Source organism: Bombus affinis, unplaced genomic scaffold (assembly GCF_024516045.1).
Source record: "Bombus affinis isolate iyBomAffi1 unplaced genomic scaffold, iyBomAffi1.2 ctg00000245.1, whole genome shotgun sequence".
NCBI lineage: Eukaryota > Metazoa > Arthropoda > Insecta > Hymenoptera > Apidae > Bombus > Bombus affinis.
Window position 1 is genome coordinate 29,243 of NW_026108940.1, and position 16,316 is coordinate 45,558.

Here is a 16,316-nt window from a genome sequence, read left to right on the forward strand (position 1 = left end):
GTGTGTGTGACCTACTTCGTGAATCTGAATAATTGGTAATCTAATAAAATATAAAAGAAATAAAATATACTACACTACATCAGCATTCTAATAAAAGTGAAAATTGTATACAAGATTACTCTGCGACACACACATATATAGATATACACATGCGTACGCGTATCTTTGGGAAAAATTCATAATATATATATATATATATATGTATGTATACGTTATTAAACCATTAAAACGCAAAGAAATAAATATATAGAATTACATTTCTACGAACCTAGAGAATTATATACGATATCCACATTATGGAATATTCAACCAATTAACGATCTGAGAAACAATGAGAATAACAATACACGCACATATACATATGCATATGTATATTTTACATAATGGAAAATTACATTGTGAAATGTATATATATATACACATATTATTATATCGAACAACTACTCATCTAATATACAAAACCACCTTGTAAAAATTACATTACTGAACATTCAACTAAACCAACTGAAGATTTAGTATAATAATATATAATAATATAATAATATATATATGTCGAATTGTCGTTTGGAATTCGAGCGCGAGACGGTTCTTCGTTAGCATTTGCCATCATGATGTTCAATAAAGGTTGTATTTACATAAAATTATATTTCTTTACAAAGTTTGATAAACAATTAGTTTAACGGTTAACTAAGATAACAAACAATAAGTAAACAAATGCTTTTAATAATATTCTTGGGTTCTGTAACGAATCCACGGTCAACGGGAAACTTTCTGTACGTTTTAATATATTTTTTTGATAGCACACTGACACGTTCACTCAGGCACAGGGTTTCTCTAAGACTGACTCCAAGACGATGACAGAAAACTCTCCAAGGAGATTGCAAAATAAATGACAAATACAGTTACATATATCAAATACATATCGATCGGGAATATCAACAAATTCCCAAGCGCCGTAACTAGGCAGTTCCACATAAACCAGCATTGCTCCTGATCAAGACTTGATTGTTTATACAGCGTATCCCTTAACACTGGAACCTCCTTTGTAAAACATTTCGTTCATCCCGTGACCGTGGCTACGTTCGGCGACCAGTTATGTCACCCCGAGCCCAAGTATTGAGAAATCTTCCAAAAGAAAGGCTCGATGTCTCTACATCTCCGACATATATATACATAGATATGTGAAATAGCGTTGTATATAACCGGAAACAATACAAATGTCACACGACTTCTTCGACAACTTCGACTCTTCGTTCCTGCCGACAACACCTCACACGATGACTGCGTCTTCTAGGGCCACTTACGGATTCTTTACAATTCTTCTTCTTCTTGCACTGAAATATCATATGCAGTGAATAAAATACGAAAGAAGCAGGATGAACTAAATAAAAGAAATCATAACAAGATACACACCGAGACAGTCCGCATGGGAACCTCTGACAAAGATACCTCCGTATCTATCATTAAACGCATAATAATCAAGATGCACAAACCTCATTTGGAAGTCGACACCACTCACAGCGTGCCAATGCAAGGGAGGAAAACGAATGAAATTGTATTTCGTGAAGACGTTTCACCACTTTCCATAGATCAGAAACTGGAGTTACACAACTAATAACCTAATAACAAGAAAGTAATATAAAATATACACGATTTAATATATAGCAAATATGGACATATAAATCTACAAGGAGCAAAATATATCTCATATTGTCAAATAAAACCAAATTGTCAAAAGATCATCAGGACACGACGCCAACGAGGGTGCCACTGTGCCTATTTGGATGGAAAACCGCCACTTCAGCATCATCCCTCGCACATATTCACACACGCACGTCGATCACGTCATCTCGTACAATTCGCATATCTTCTTCCTCTTGCGCTAAAACAAATTCACAAGTTTAAGGAAACAAACAACATGCGAAACGAGACAGAATACTAAAAACACACTCACACGGTTCGCACAGGCGCGGACGCTTTTGTGTCCATGACTCAACATAACCTGTAATCATCAAACTCCACGTTCTCTCATGAAAACTCTAAAAACCTGCAACATTGCGATTCCCACCGGAACGAACTGTCACGTGACTGTCATCCCATTGGGGATGTCATTATAAAAAGCGTAGCGACACAATTCAAATCGGAGTAATCGTTACCAGTTGAATAAAAGAGTAAGAGAGTAATTGTTAGCGGTTCGGGAGAATTTAGCGAAAAATAAAGAAGAGTCAGATTAATTGTTAGCGTTAGCGTTAGCGATTAATTGTTAGTGGTTCAGTTAGAACAATCAGAGTAATTGTGAAAAGAGAGTAACTGCCATTAGTTGGTTCAGTTAGAATATAGTCAGAGAAATTGTTAGCGTTCGGGAGAATTTAACGAAATTGAAGAAGAGTAATTCAGTTAGAATAAAGAAATAGGATAGAGCAATTGTGATTAGTTGGTTCAGGAGAATTTAGCGAAAATAAGGAGAGTAATTGTTAGTCGTTCAATTGAATTTGAGTGAGTCTGATATCAGTTCGTTCAGTTGATTTAATTAGAATTTAAGTTAGGATTAGAGAATAATTGTTCGTTCCAGTTCGAGTTTAAGAATTACGAGATATAAATGTTATTAGTCAGTTCGAATTATTAAATAATTGTTATTAGTCAGTTAGAATTAAAACAATAGTTGGCTCAAGTTTTTGTGTTAGAATTTCGAATTGTTAAACACGTCCGGGCACACTGTTGTTTACACTGTTCAAATTAAATAAAGATTAAAACGAAAAATTATAGAAGTGTCGATCTTTGTAAAACCAGAATCACCCCAGGGGCCTGCCCGTTCATCAGCGGAGGCCAACGTCAGGTGAGTCAACTTTAATTATTATTAATAATTAACAATTAAAATAATAAATAATATCAATGATTAGTATAATTCGTCATTAATTCGGCCAGTAATAATTATTTATAATATAATTGTTTATTCCAAACAATCCTCTCCCGTGCTAGTATAACTGCACATAGTAGGTTAGCGGAAACGTGGAGATTGTTGACCAGTGGCCTAAACTCCGATCAACGCTACACAATCTAACAAGAAATATCTAATTGAAACAGTCCTTAGACTGTTTCTGGTGGCAGCGACTACTACATTGTTTAAAATTTCAAAATTTGGATAGCGAAACGTAACAGCGTTATATAGTAATGCAATATAACGTTATACGTTATAACGTAACAGTATATGACGTTATTCGTCATGTAGTGATGCAATATGTAGTCATACGTTATAGCGTAATTCTCTATAACGTTATACGTTACAATGTAATAGTATATGACGTTATGCGTCATATAGTGATACAATATAACGTTATAAGTGATATAGTGTTGCAATATAACGTTATACCTTATAACGTAATAGTATATAACGTTATACGTCATATAGTGATGCAATATAACGTTATACGTTATAACAGTATATGACGTTATACGTCATATAGTGATACAGTATAACGTTATAGGTAATAACGTAATAGTATATGACGTTATACGTCATATAGTGGTGCAATATAACGTTATAAATGATATAGTGATGCAATATAACGTTATGCGTTATAACGTAATAATATAAATAGTTATACGATATAAGGTAATACTCTACAACGCTATACGTTATAACGTAATGTTTCATAACGTTATACGTCATATAGGGATGCTATATAACGATATAAGTGATATAGTGATGCAATATAACGTTATACCTTATAACGTAATAGTATATAACGCTATACGTCATATAGTGACGCAGTATAACGTTACAGGTTGTAACGTAATACTCCATAACGTTATACGTCATATAGTAATGCAATATAACGTTATACGTTATAACAGTATATGACGTTATACGTCATATAGTGATACAGTATAACGTTATAGGTTATAACGTAATAGTATATACCGTTATACGTCACATAGTGATGAAATATATCGTTATCCGTTGTAACGTAATACTCCATAACGTTATACGTCATATAGTGATGCAATATAACGTTATAAGTAATAACGTAATAGTATGGAACGTTATACGTCATATAGTGATGCAATATAACGTTATAAGTTATAACGTAATAGTATATAACGTTATACGTCATATAGTGATGCAGTACAACGTTATAGGTTATAACGTAATAGTATATGACGTTATACGTCAATTAGTGATGCAGTATAACGTTATAGGTAATAACGTAATAGTATATAACGTTATACGTCATATAGTGATGCAGTATAACATTATAGGTTATAACGCAATAGTATATATCGTTATACGTCACATAGTAATGCAATATGTCGTAATACGTTGTAACGTAATACTCCATAACGTTATACGTCATATAGTAATGCAGTATAACGTTACAGGTAATAACGTAATAGTATATGACGTTATACATCATATAGTGATGCAGTACAACGTTATAGGTTATAACGTAATAGTACATAAGGTTATACTTCATATAGTGGTGCAATATATCGTTATACCTTATAACGTAATGGTATATAACGCTATACGTCATATAGTGACGTAGTATAACGTTACAGCTTGTAACGTAATACTCCATAACGCTATACGTCATATAGGAATGCAATATAACGTTATACGTTATAACAGTATATGACGTTATACGTCATATAGTGATGCAGTATAACGTTATAGGTAATAACTTAATAGTATATAACGCTATACGTCATATTGTGACGTAGTATAACGTTACAGGTTGAAACGTAATACTCCATAACGTTATACGTCATATAGTAATGCAATATAACGTTATACGTTATAACAGTATATGACGTTATACTTCCTATAGTGATGCAATATATCGTTATACCTTATAACGTAAGAGTATATAAGGTTATACTTCATATAGTGATGCAATATACCGTTATACCTTATAACGTAATAGTATATAACGTTATACGTCATATAGTGACGCAGTATAACGTTATAGGTTGTAACGTAATACTCCATAAGGTTATACGTCATATAGTAGTGCATTATAACGTTATACGTTATAACAGTATATGACGTTATACGTCATATAGTAATGCATTATAACGTTATACGTTATAACAGTATATGACGTTATACGTCATGTAGTGATGCAGTATAACGTTATACGTTATAACAGTATATGACGTTATACTTCATATAGTGATGCAATATATCGTTATACCTTATAACGTAAGAGTATATAAGGTTATACTTCATATAGTGATGCAATATACCGTTATACCTTATAACGTAATAGTATATAACGTTATACGTCATATAGTGACGCAGTTTAACGTTATAGGTTTTAACGTAATACTCCATAAGGATACACGTCATATAGTAATGCATTATAACGTTATACGTCACATAGTGATGAAATATATCGTTATCCGTTACAACGTAATCGTATATAACGTTATAAGTCATATAGTGGTGCAATATAACGTTGTGCATTATATCGTAATAGTATATAACGTTATACGTCACATAGTGATGCAACATATCGTTATACGTTGTAACGTAATACTCCATAACGTTATACATCATATAGTGATGCAATATAACATTATAAGTTATAACGTAATAGTATAAACGTTATACATCATATAATGATGCAATGTAACGTTATAAGTGATATAGTGATTCAATATAACGTTATAAGTTATAACGTAATAGTATCAACGTTATACGTCATACAGTGATTCAATAATACGTTATACGTTGTATAGAGGTGCAATATAACGTTATAGGTTATAACGTAATAGTATATAACGTTATACGTCACATAGTAATGCATAATGTCGTTATACGTTATAACGTAATACTCCGTAACGTTATACTTGATATAGTGATGCAATATAACGTTATACGTTATAACGTAATAGTATGTAACGTTATACGTCATATAGTGGTGCAATATATCGTTATTCGTTATAACGTAACTGTATATGACGTTATACGTCATATAGTAATGCAATATAACGTTGTAAGTGATATAGTGATGCAATATAACGTTATACGTTATAACGTAATAGTATATAACGTTATACGCCATATAGTGATGCAATATAAAGTGATACGTCATATAGTGGTGCAATATATCGTTATACGCTATAACGTAATAGTATATAACGTTATACGTCATATAGTAATGCAATATAACGTTGTAAGTGATATAGTGATGCAATATAACGTTATGCGTTATAACGTAATAGTATATAAGGTTATACTTAATATAGTGATGCAATATAACGTTATAAGTTATAACGTAATAGTATTAACGTTATACGTCATATAGTGATGCAATAGTACGTTATACGTCATATAGTTATGCAATGTAGCGTTATACGTTACAGCGTAATAGTATATAACGTTAGACATCATATAGTGATACAATATAAAGTGATACGTCATATAGAGATGCAATATAACGTTGTAAGTGATATAGTGTTGCAATATAACGTTATACGTTATAACGTAATAGTATATAAGGTTATACTTCATATAGTGATGCAATATAACGTTATAAGTTATAACGTAGTAGTATCAACGTTATACGTCATACAGAGATTCAATAATACGTTATACGTTATATGGAGATGCAATATAACGTTATAGGTTATAACGTAATAGTATATAACGTTATACGTCACATAGTAATGCATAATGTCATTATACGTTATAACGTAATACTCCGTAAAGTTATACTTGATATAGTGATGCAATATAAAGTTATACGTTATAACGTAATAGTATATAACGTTATACGTCATATAGTGGTGCAATATATCGTTATTCGTTATAGCGTAACAGTATATGACGTTATACGTCATATAGTAATGCAATATAACGTTATACCTTATAACGTAATAGTATATAACGTTATACGTCATATAGTGACGCAGTTTAACGTTATAGGTTTTAACGTAATACTCCATAAGGATACACGTCATATAGTAATGCATTATAACGTTATACGTCACATAGTGATGAAATATATCGTTATCCGTTACAACGTAATCGTATATAACGTTATAAGTCATATAGTGGTGCAATATAACGTTGTGCATTATATCGTTATAGTATATAACGTTATACGTCACATAGTGATGCAACATATCGTTATACGTTGTAACGTAATACTCCATAACGTTATACATCATATAGTGATGCAATATAACGTTATAAGTTATAACGTAATAGTATAAACGTTATACATCATATAATGATGCAATGTAACGTTATAAGTGATATAGTGATTCAATATAACGTTATGAGTTATAACGTAATAGTATAAATCGTTATACGATATAAGGTAATACTCTATAACGCTATACGTTATAACGTAATAGTTCATAACGTTATACGTCATATAGGGATGCTATGTAACGTTATAAGTGATATAGTGATGCAATATAACGTTATACCTCATAAGGTAATAGTATATAATGCTATACGTCATATAGTGAAGTAGTATAACGTTACAGGTTGTAACGTAATATTCCATAACGTTATACGTCATATAGTAATGCAATATAACGTTATACGTTATAACAGTATATGACGTTATACGTCATATAGTGATGCAGTATAACGTTATAGGTTATAACGTAATAGTATATATCGTTATACGTCACATAATAATGCAATATGTCGTTATACGTTGTTACGTGATACTCCATAACGTTATACGTCATATAGTAATGCAGTATAACGTTATAGGTAATAACGTAATAGTATATGACGTTATACGTCATATAGTGATGCAGTACAACGTTATATGTTATAACGTAATAGCACATAAGATTATACTTCATATAGTGATGCAATATATCGTTATACCTTATAACGTAAGAGTATATAAGGTTATACTTCATATAGTGACGCAGTATAACGTTATAGGTTGTAACGTAATACTCCATAAGGTTATACGTCATATAGTAATGCATTATAACGTTATACGTTATAACAGTATATGTCGTTATACGTCATGTAGTGATGCAGTATAACGTTATACGTTATAACAGTATATGTCGTTATACGTCATGTAGTGATGCAGTATAACGTTATACGTTATAACAGTATATGACGTTATACGTCATATAGTGACGCAGTTTAACGTTAGAGGTTTTAACGTAATACTCCATAAGGTTATACGTCATATAGTAATGCATTATAACGTTATACGTTATAATATTATATAACGTTATACGTCACATAGTGATGAAATATATCGTTATCCGTTACAACGTAATCGTATATAACGTTATACGTCATATAGTGGTGCAATATAACGTTGTGCATTATATCGTAATAGTATATAACGTTATACGGCACATAGTGAAGCAACATATCGTTATACGTTGTAACGTAATACTCCATAACGTTATACGTCATATAGTGATGCAATATAAAGTGATACGTCATATACTGGGGCAATATATCGTTATACGTTATAACGTAATAGTATATAACGTTATACGTCATATAGAGATGCAATATGAAGTTATACGTCATATAGTGGTGCAATATATCGTTATACGTTATAAAGTAATAGTATATAACGTTATACGTCACATAGTAATGCAATATGACGCTATACGTTATAACATAATACTCCATAACGTTATACGTGATATAGTGATGCAATATAACGTTGTAAGTGATATAGTGATGCAATATAACGTTGTAAGTGATATAGTGATCCAATATAACGTTATGCGTTATAACGTAATATTATATAAGGTTATACTTCATATACTGATTCTTTATAACGTTGTAAGTGATATGGTGATGCAATATAACGTTATGCGTTATAACGTAATATTATATAAGGTTATAATTCGTATAGTGATGCAATATAACGTTATAAGTTATAACGTAATAGTATCAACGTTATACGTCATATAGTGATGCAATAATACGTTATACGTCATATAGAGATGCAATGTAGCGTTATACGTTATAACGTAATAGTATATAACGTTAGACATCATATAGTGATGCAATATATCGTTATACGTTATATCGTAACAGTATATAACGTTATACGTCATATAGTGATGCAATATAAAATGATACGTCATATAGTGGTGCAATATAACGTTATACGTTATAATGTAATAGTATATAACGTTGTACGACATATAGTGATGCAATATAGCGTTATACGTTATAACGTAAAATTATATAACGTTAGACATCATATAGTGATGCAATATAAAGTTATACGTTATAACGTAATAGTATGTAACGTTATACGTCATATAGTGGTGCAATATATCGTTATTCGTTATAACGTAACTGTATATGACGTTATACGTCATATAGTAATGCAATATAACGTTGTAAGTGATATAGTGATGCAATATAACGTTATGCGTTATAACGTAATAGTATATAAGGTTATACTTCATATAGTGATGCAATATAACGTTATACGCTATAACGTAATAGTATATAACGTTATACGCCATATAGTGATGCAATATAAAGTGATACGTCATATAGTGGTGCAATATATCGTTATACGCTATAACGTAATAGTATATAACGTTATACGTCATATAGTAATGCAATATAACGTTGTAAGTGATATAGTGATGCAATATAACGTTATGCGTTATAACGTAATAGTATATAAGGTTATACTTTATATAGTGATGCAATATAACGTTATAAGTTATAACGTAATAGTATTAACGTTATACGTCATATAGTGATGCAATAGTACGTTATACGTCATATAGTTATGCAATGTAGCGTTATACGTTACAACGTAATAGTATATAACGTTAGACATCATATAGTGATACAATATAAAGTGATACGTCATATAGAGATGCAATATAACGTTGTAAGTGATATAGTGATGCAATATAACGTTATAAGTTATAACGTAATAGTATATAACGTTATACGTCATATAGTGGTGCAATATATCGTTATTCGTTATAGCGTAACAGTATATGACGTTATACGTCATATAGTAATGCAATATAACGTTGTAAGTGATATAGAGATGCAATATAACCTTTTACGTCATATAGTGATGCAATATAGCGTTATACGTTATAACGTAATAGTACATGGCGTTATGCGTCATATAGTGATGAAATATAACGTTATAAGTGATATAGTGATGCAATACATCGTTATATCTTATAACGTAATAGTATATAACGTTACACGTCATATAGTGATGCAATATAACGTTATAAGTTATAACGTAATGGTATCAGCGTTATACGTCATATAGTGATGCAATAATACGTTATACGTCATATAGTTATGCAATGTAGCGTTATACGTTATAACGTAATAGTATATAACGTTAGACATCATATAGTGATGCAATATAGCGTTATACGTTATAACGTAAACTTATATAACGTTAGACATCATATAGTGATGCAAAATAACGTTATACGTTATAACGTAATAGTATATAACGTTATACGTCATATAGTGGTGGAATATATCGTTATGCGTTATAACGTAACAGTATATGACGTTATACGTCATATAGTAATGCAATATAACGTTGTAAGTGATATAGTGATGCAATATAACGTTATACGTTATAACGTAATAGTATATAACGTTATACGTCATATAGTGATGCTATATAACGTTATACGTCATATAGTGATGCAATATAACGTTATACGTTATAACGTAACAGTATATGACGTTATACGTCATATAGTGATGCAATATAACGTTGTAAGTGATATAGTGAAGCAATATAACGATTATGCGTCATAACATAATATTATATAAGGTTATACTTCATATAGTGATGCAATATAACGTTATAAGTTATAACGTAATAGTATAAACGTTATACGTCATATAGTGATGCAATAATACGTTATACGTCATATAGTTGCAATGTAGCGTTATACGATACAACGTAATAGTATATAACGTTAGACATCATATAGTGACGCAATATGTCGTTATACGTTATATCGTAATATTATATAACGTTATACGTTATATAGTGATGCAATATAAAGTGATACGTCATATAGTGGTGCAATATATCGTTATACGCTATAACGTAATAGTATATAACGTTATACGTCATATAGTGATGCAATATAGCGTTATACGTTATAATATAAAATTATATAACGTTAAACATCATATAGTGATGCAATATAAAGTTATAAGTCATATAGTGGTGCAATATAAAGTTATACGTCATATCGTGATGCAATATAACGTTATAAGTTATAACGTAGTAGTTTCAACGTTATACGTCATACAGTGATTCAATAATACGTTATACGTTGTATAGAGGTGCAATATAACGTTATAGGTTATAACGTAACAGTAAATAACGTTATACGTCACATAGTAATGCATAATGTCGTTATACGTTATAACGTAATACTCCGTAACGTTATACTTGATATAGTGATGCAATATAACGTTATACGTTATAACGTAACAGTATACTACGTATACGTTATACGTAGTATAGTGATGCAATATATCGTTGTAAGTGATATAGTGATGCAATATAACGTTATGCGTTATAACGTAATAGTATATAAGGTTATACTTCATATAGTGATGTAATATAATGTTATAAGTTATAACGTAGTAGTATCAACGTTATACGTAATACAGTGATTCAATAATACGTTATACGCTATATAGAGATGCAATATAACGTTATAGGTTATAACGTAATAGTATATAACGTTATACGTCACATAGTAATGCATAATGTCGTTATACGTTATAACGTAATACTCCGTAACGTTATACTTGATATAGTGATGCAATATAACGTTATACGTTATATCGTAATAGTATGTAACGTTATACGTCATATAGTGGTGCAATATATCGTTATTCGTTATAACGTAACTGTATATGACGTTATACGTCATATAGTTATGCAATATAACGTTGTAAGTGATATAGTGATGCAATATAACGTTATACGTTATAACGTAATAGTATATAACGTTATACGTCATATAGTGATGCAATATAAAGTGATACGTCATATAGTGGTGCAATATATCGTTATACGCTATAACGTAATAGTATATAACGTTATACGTCATATAGTGATGAAATATAGCGTTATACGTTATAACGTAAAATTATATAACGTTAGACATCATATAGTGATGCAATATAAAGTTATAAGTCATATAGTGGTGCAACATAAAGTTATACGTCATATCGTGATGCAATATAACGTTATAAGTTATAACGTAGTAGTATCAACGTTATACGTCATACAGTGATTCAATAATACGTCATACGTTGTATAGAGATGCAATTTAACGTTATAGGTTATAACGTAATAGTATATAACGTTATACGTCACATAGTAATGCATAATGTCGTTATACGTTATAACGTAATACTCCGTAACGTTATACTTGATATAGGGATGCAATATAACGTTATACGTTATAACGTAACAGTATACTACGTATACGTTATACGTAGTATAGTGATGCAATATATCGTTGTAAGTGATATAGTGATGCAATATAACGTTATGCGTTACAACGTATTAGTATATAAGGTTATACTTCATATAGTGATGCAATATAAGGTTATAAGTTATAACGTAGTAGTATCAACGTTATACGTCATACAGTGATTCAATAATACGTTATACGTTGTATAGAGATGCAATTTAACGTTATAGGTTATAACGTAATAGTATATAACGTTATACGTCACATAGTAATGCATAATGTCGTTATACGTTATAACGTAATACTCCGTAACGTTATACTTGATATAGGGATGCAATATAACGTTATACGTTATAACGTAACAGTATACTACGTATACGTTATACGTAGTATAGTGATGCAATATATCGTTGTAAGTGATATAGTGATGCAATATAACGTTATGCGTCACAACGTATTAGTATATAAGGTTATACTTCATATAGTGATGCAATATAAGGTTATAAGTTATAACGTAGTAGTATCAACGTTATACGTCATACAGTGATTCAATAATACGTTATACGTTGTATAGAGATGCAATTTAACGTTATAGGTTATAACGTAATAGTATATAACGATATACGTCACATAGTAATGCATAATGTCGTTATACGTTATAACGTAATACTCCGTAACGTTATACTTGATATAGTGATGCAATATAACGTTATACGTTATAACGTAACAGTATACTACGTATACGTTATACGTAGTATAGTGATGCAATATATCGTTGTAAGTGATATAGTGATGCAATATAACGTTATACGTTATAACGTAACAGTATACTACGTATACGTTATACGTAGTATAGTGATGCAATATAACGTTATAAGTGATATAGTGATGCAATATATCGTTATACCTTATAACGTAGTAGTATATAACGTTATACGTCATATAGTGATGCAGTATAACGTTATAGGTTATAACGTAATAGTATATAACGTTATACGTCAAATAGTAATGCAATATGTCGCTATACGTTATAACGTAATACTCCATAACATTATACGTGATATAGTGATGCAATATAACGTTATGCGTTATAACGTAATAGTATATAACATTATACGTGATAGCGCAATAGTATATAGCGTTATACATCATATAGTGAAGCAATATAACGTTATACGTCATATAGTGATGCAATATAAAGTTATACGTCCTATAGTGATGCGATATAACCTTATGCGTTATAACGTAGTAGTATATGACTTTATACGTCATATAGTGGTGCAATATAACGTTACATGGCCTACAGTGGTGCAATATAAAGTTATTCCTTCATACTGTAATAGTATAAATCGCTATACTTCACATAGTGATGCAATAAAACGTTATACGTCCTACAGTAATGCAATATAACGTTATACATTATAACGTAATAGTATATAACGTTATACGTCGTATAGTGGTGCAATATAACGTTATATGTCCTATGGTGGAGCACTATAACGTTATTCCTTCGTAATGAAATAGTATATAACGTTATACTTCATATAGTGATGCAATATAATGTTATACGTCCTATAGTGATCCAATATAACGTTATACGTCACATAGTGTTGCGATATAAACTTATACGTTATAACGTAGTAGTATATAACAGTATACGTCATATAGGGATGCGATATAACGATATTCCTTCATAATATAATAGTATATAACGTTATACGTCATATAGTAATGCAATATAACGTTAAACCTTATAACCAAATAGTATATAACTCTATACTTCATATCGTAATAGTATGTAACGTTATGCGTCATATAGTGATGCAATATAATGTTATACGCCATATAGTGATGCAATATAACGTTATACGTTATACCGTAATTCTATATAACGTTACACTTCACATAGTGATGCAATATAACGTTAAACCTTATAACATAATAGTTTATAAGGCAATACTTCATATCGTAATAGTATATAACGTTGTACTTCATATAGTGATGCAATATAACGATATTCGTTATAACGTAATCGTATATAACGTTATACGTCGTATAGTGGTGCAATATATCGTTATTCAATATAACGTAATAGTATATAACGTAATAGAATATAACGTTATACGGCTTATAGTAATGCAATATAACGATATACGTTATAACGTCATAGTATATAACGTTATACGTCGTGTAGTGGTGCAATATAACCTTATACCGTATAACATACTAGTATATAACGTTACACATCATATAGTGATACAATATAACGTTATACGATATAACGTAATGGTATATAACGTTATATGACATATAGTGATGCAATATATCGATATACGTCATATAGTAATGCAATATATCGTTATACGTTATAACGTAATAATATATAACCTTATACGTTATAACGTGGTAGTATAGAACGTTATACGTCATATAGTGAAGCAATTTAACTTTATACGTTATTACGTAATATTACAGAACGTTATACTTCATATAGTGATGCAATATAACGTTATACGTTATAACGTAATAGTACATAACATTATACGTGATAGCTCAATAGTATATAGCGTTATACGTCATATAGTGATGCAATATATCGTTTTACGTCATATAGTGATGCAATATAACGTTATACGTCACATGGTGATGCAATATAACCTTATACGTTATAACGTAGTAGTATATAACTTTATAGGTCATATAGTGTTGCAATATAACGTTACATGTCCTATAGTGGTGCAGTAGAAAGTTATTCCTTCATACTCTAATAATATATATCGTTATACTTCATATAGTGATGCAATATAACGTTATAAGTCCAATAATGATGCAATATAACGTTATACGTCATATAGTGATGCAATATATCGTTGTACGTCATATAGTGATGCAATATAACGTTATACGTCCTATAGTGACGCAATATAACGGTATACATTATAACGTAATATTATATAAGGTTATACGTCGTTTAGTGGTGCAATATAACGTTAAACCTTATAACGTACTAGTATATAACATTATACGTGATAGCGCAATAGTATATAGCGTTATACGTCATATAGTGATGCAATATATCGTTTTACGTCATATAGTGATGCAATATAACGTTATACGTTATAACGTAGTAGTATATAACTTTATAGGTCATATAGTGTTGCAATATAACGTTACATGTCCTATAGTGGTGCAGTATAAAGTTATTCCTTCATACTGTAATAGTATATATCGTTATACTTCATATAGTGATGCAATATAACGTTATAAGTCCAATAATGATGCAATATAACGTTATACGTCATATAGTGATGCAATATAACGTTATACGTTATAACGTAGTAGTATATAACTTTATACGTCATATATTGATGCAATATATCGTTATACGTTATAACGTAATAGTATATAACGTTATACGTCTTAACGTAATAGCATATAACGTTACACATCATATAGTGATGCAACATAACGTTATACGTTATAACGTAATGGTATATAACGTTATATGTCATATAGTGATGCAATATATCGTTATACGTCCTATTGTGATGCAATATATCGTTTTACGTCATATAGTGATGCAGTATAACGTTGTACGTCATATAGTGATGCAACATATCGTTATACGTCTTATAGTGATGCAATATAACGTTATAAGACCTATAGTGATGCAATATAACGTTATACGTTATAACGTAATAGTATTTAACGTTATACGTCATATAGTGGTGCAATATAACGTTATACATTATAACGTAATAGTATATAGCGTTATGCGTCATATAGTGATGCAATATAATGGTATTCGCTATAACGTAATAGTATATAACGATATACGTCGTATAGTG

General features: G+C 30.2%; 1 long non-coding RNA gene across 1 annotated transcript in view; it reads right to left on the reverse strand.

Annotated features, from left to right (window-relative positions):
* Window positions 1-1,195: 1,195 nt before the first annotated feature.
* Window positions 1,196-16,316, reverse strand: part of LOC126927826 (uncharacterized) — a 134,382-nt gene continuing 119,261 nt past the window's right edge. Inside the window, exons 2-3 of the long non-coding RNA XR_007715930.1 lie at window positions 1,414-1,619; window positions 1,196-1,334 (exon numbers count right to left, since the gene is read on the reverse strand). This is a non-coding gene — a long non-coding RNA (uncharacterized LOC126927826). The remainder of the gene's footprint in view (window positions 1,335-1,413; window positions 1,620-16,316) is intronic.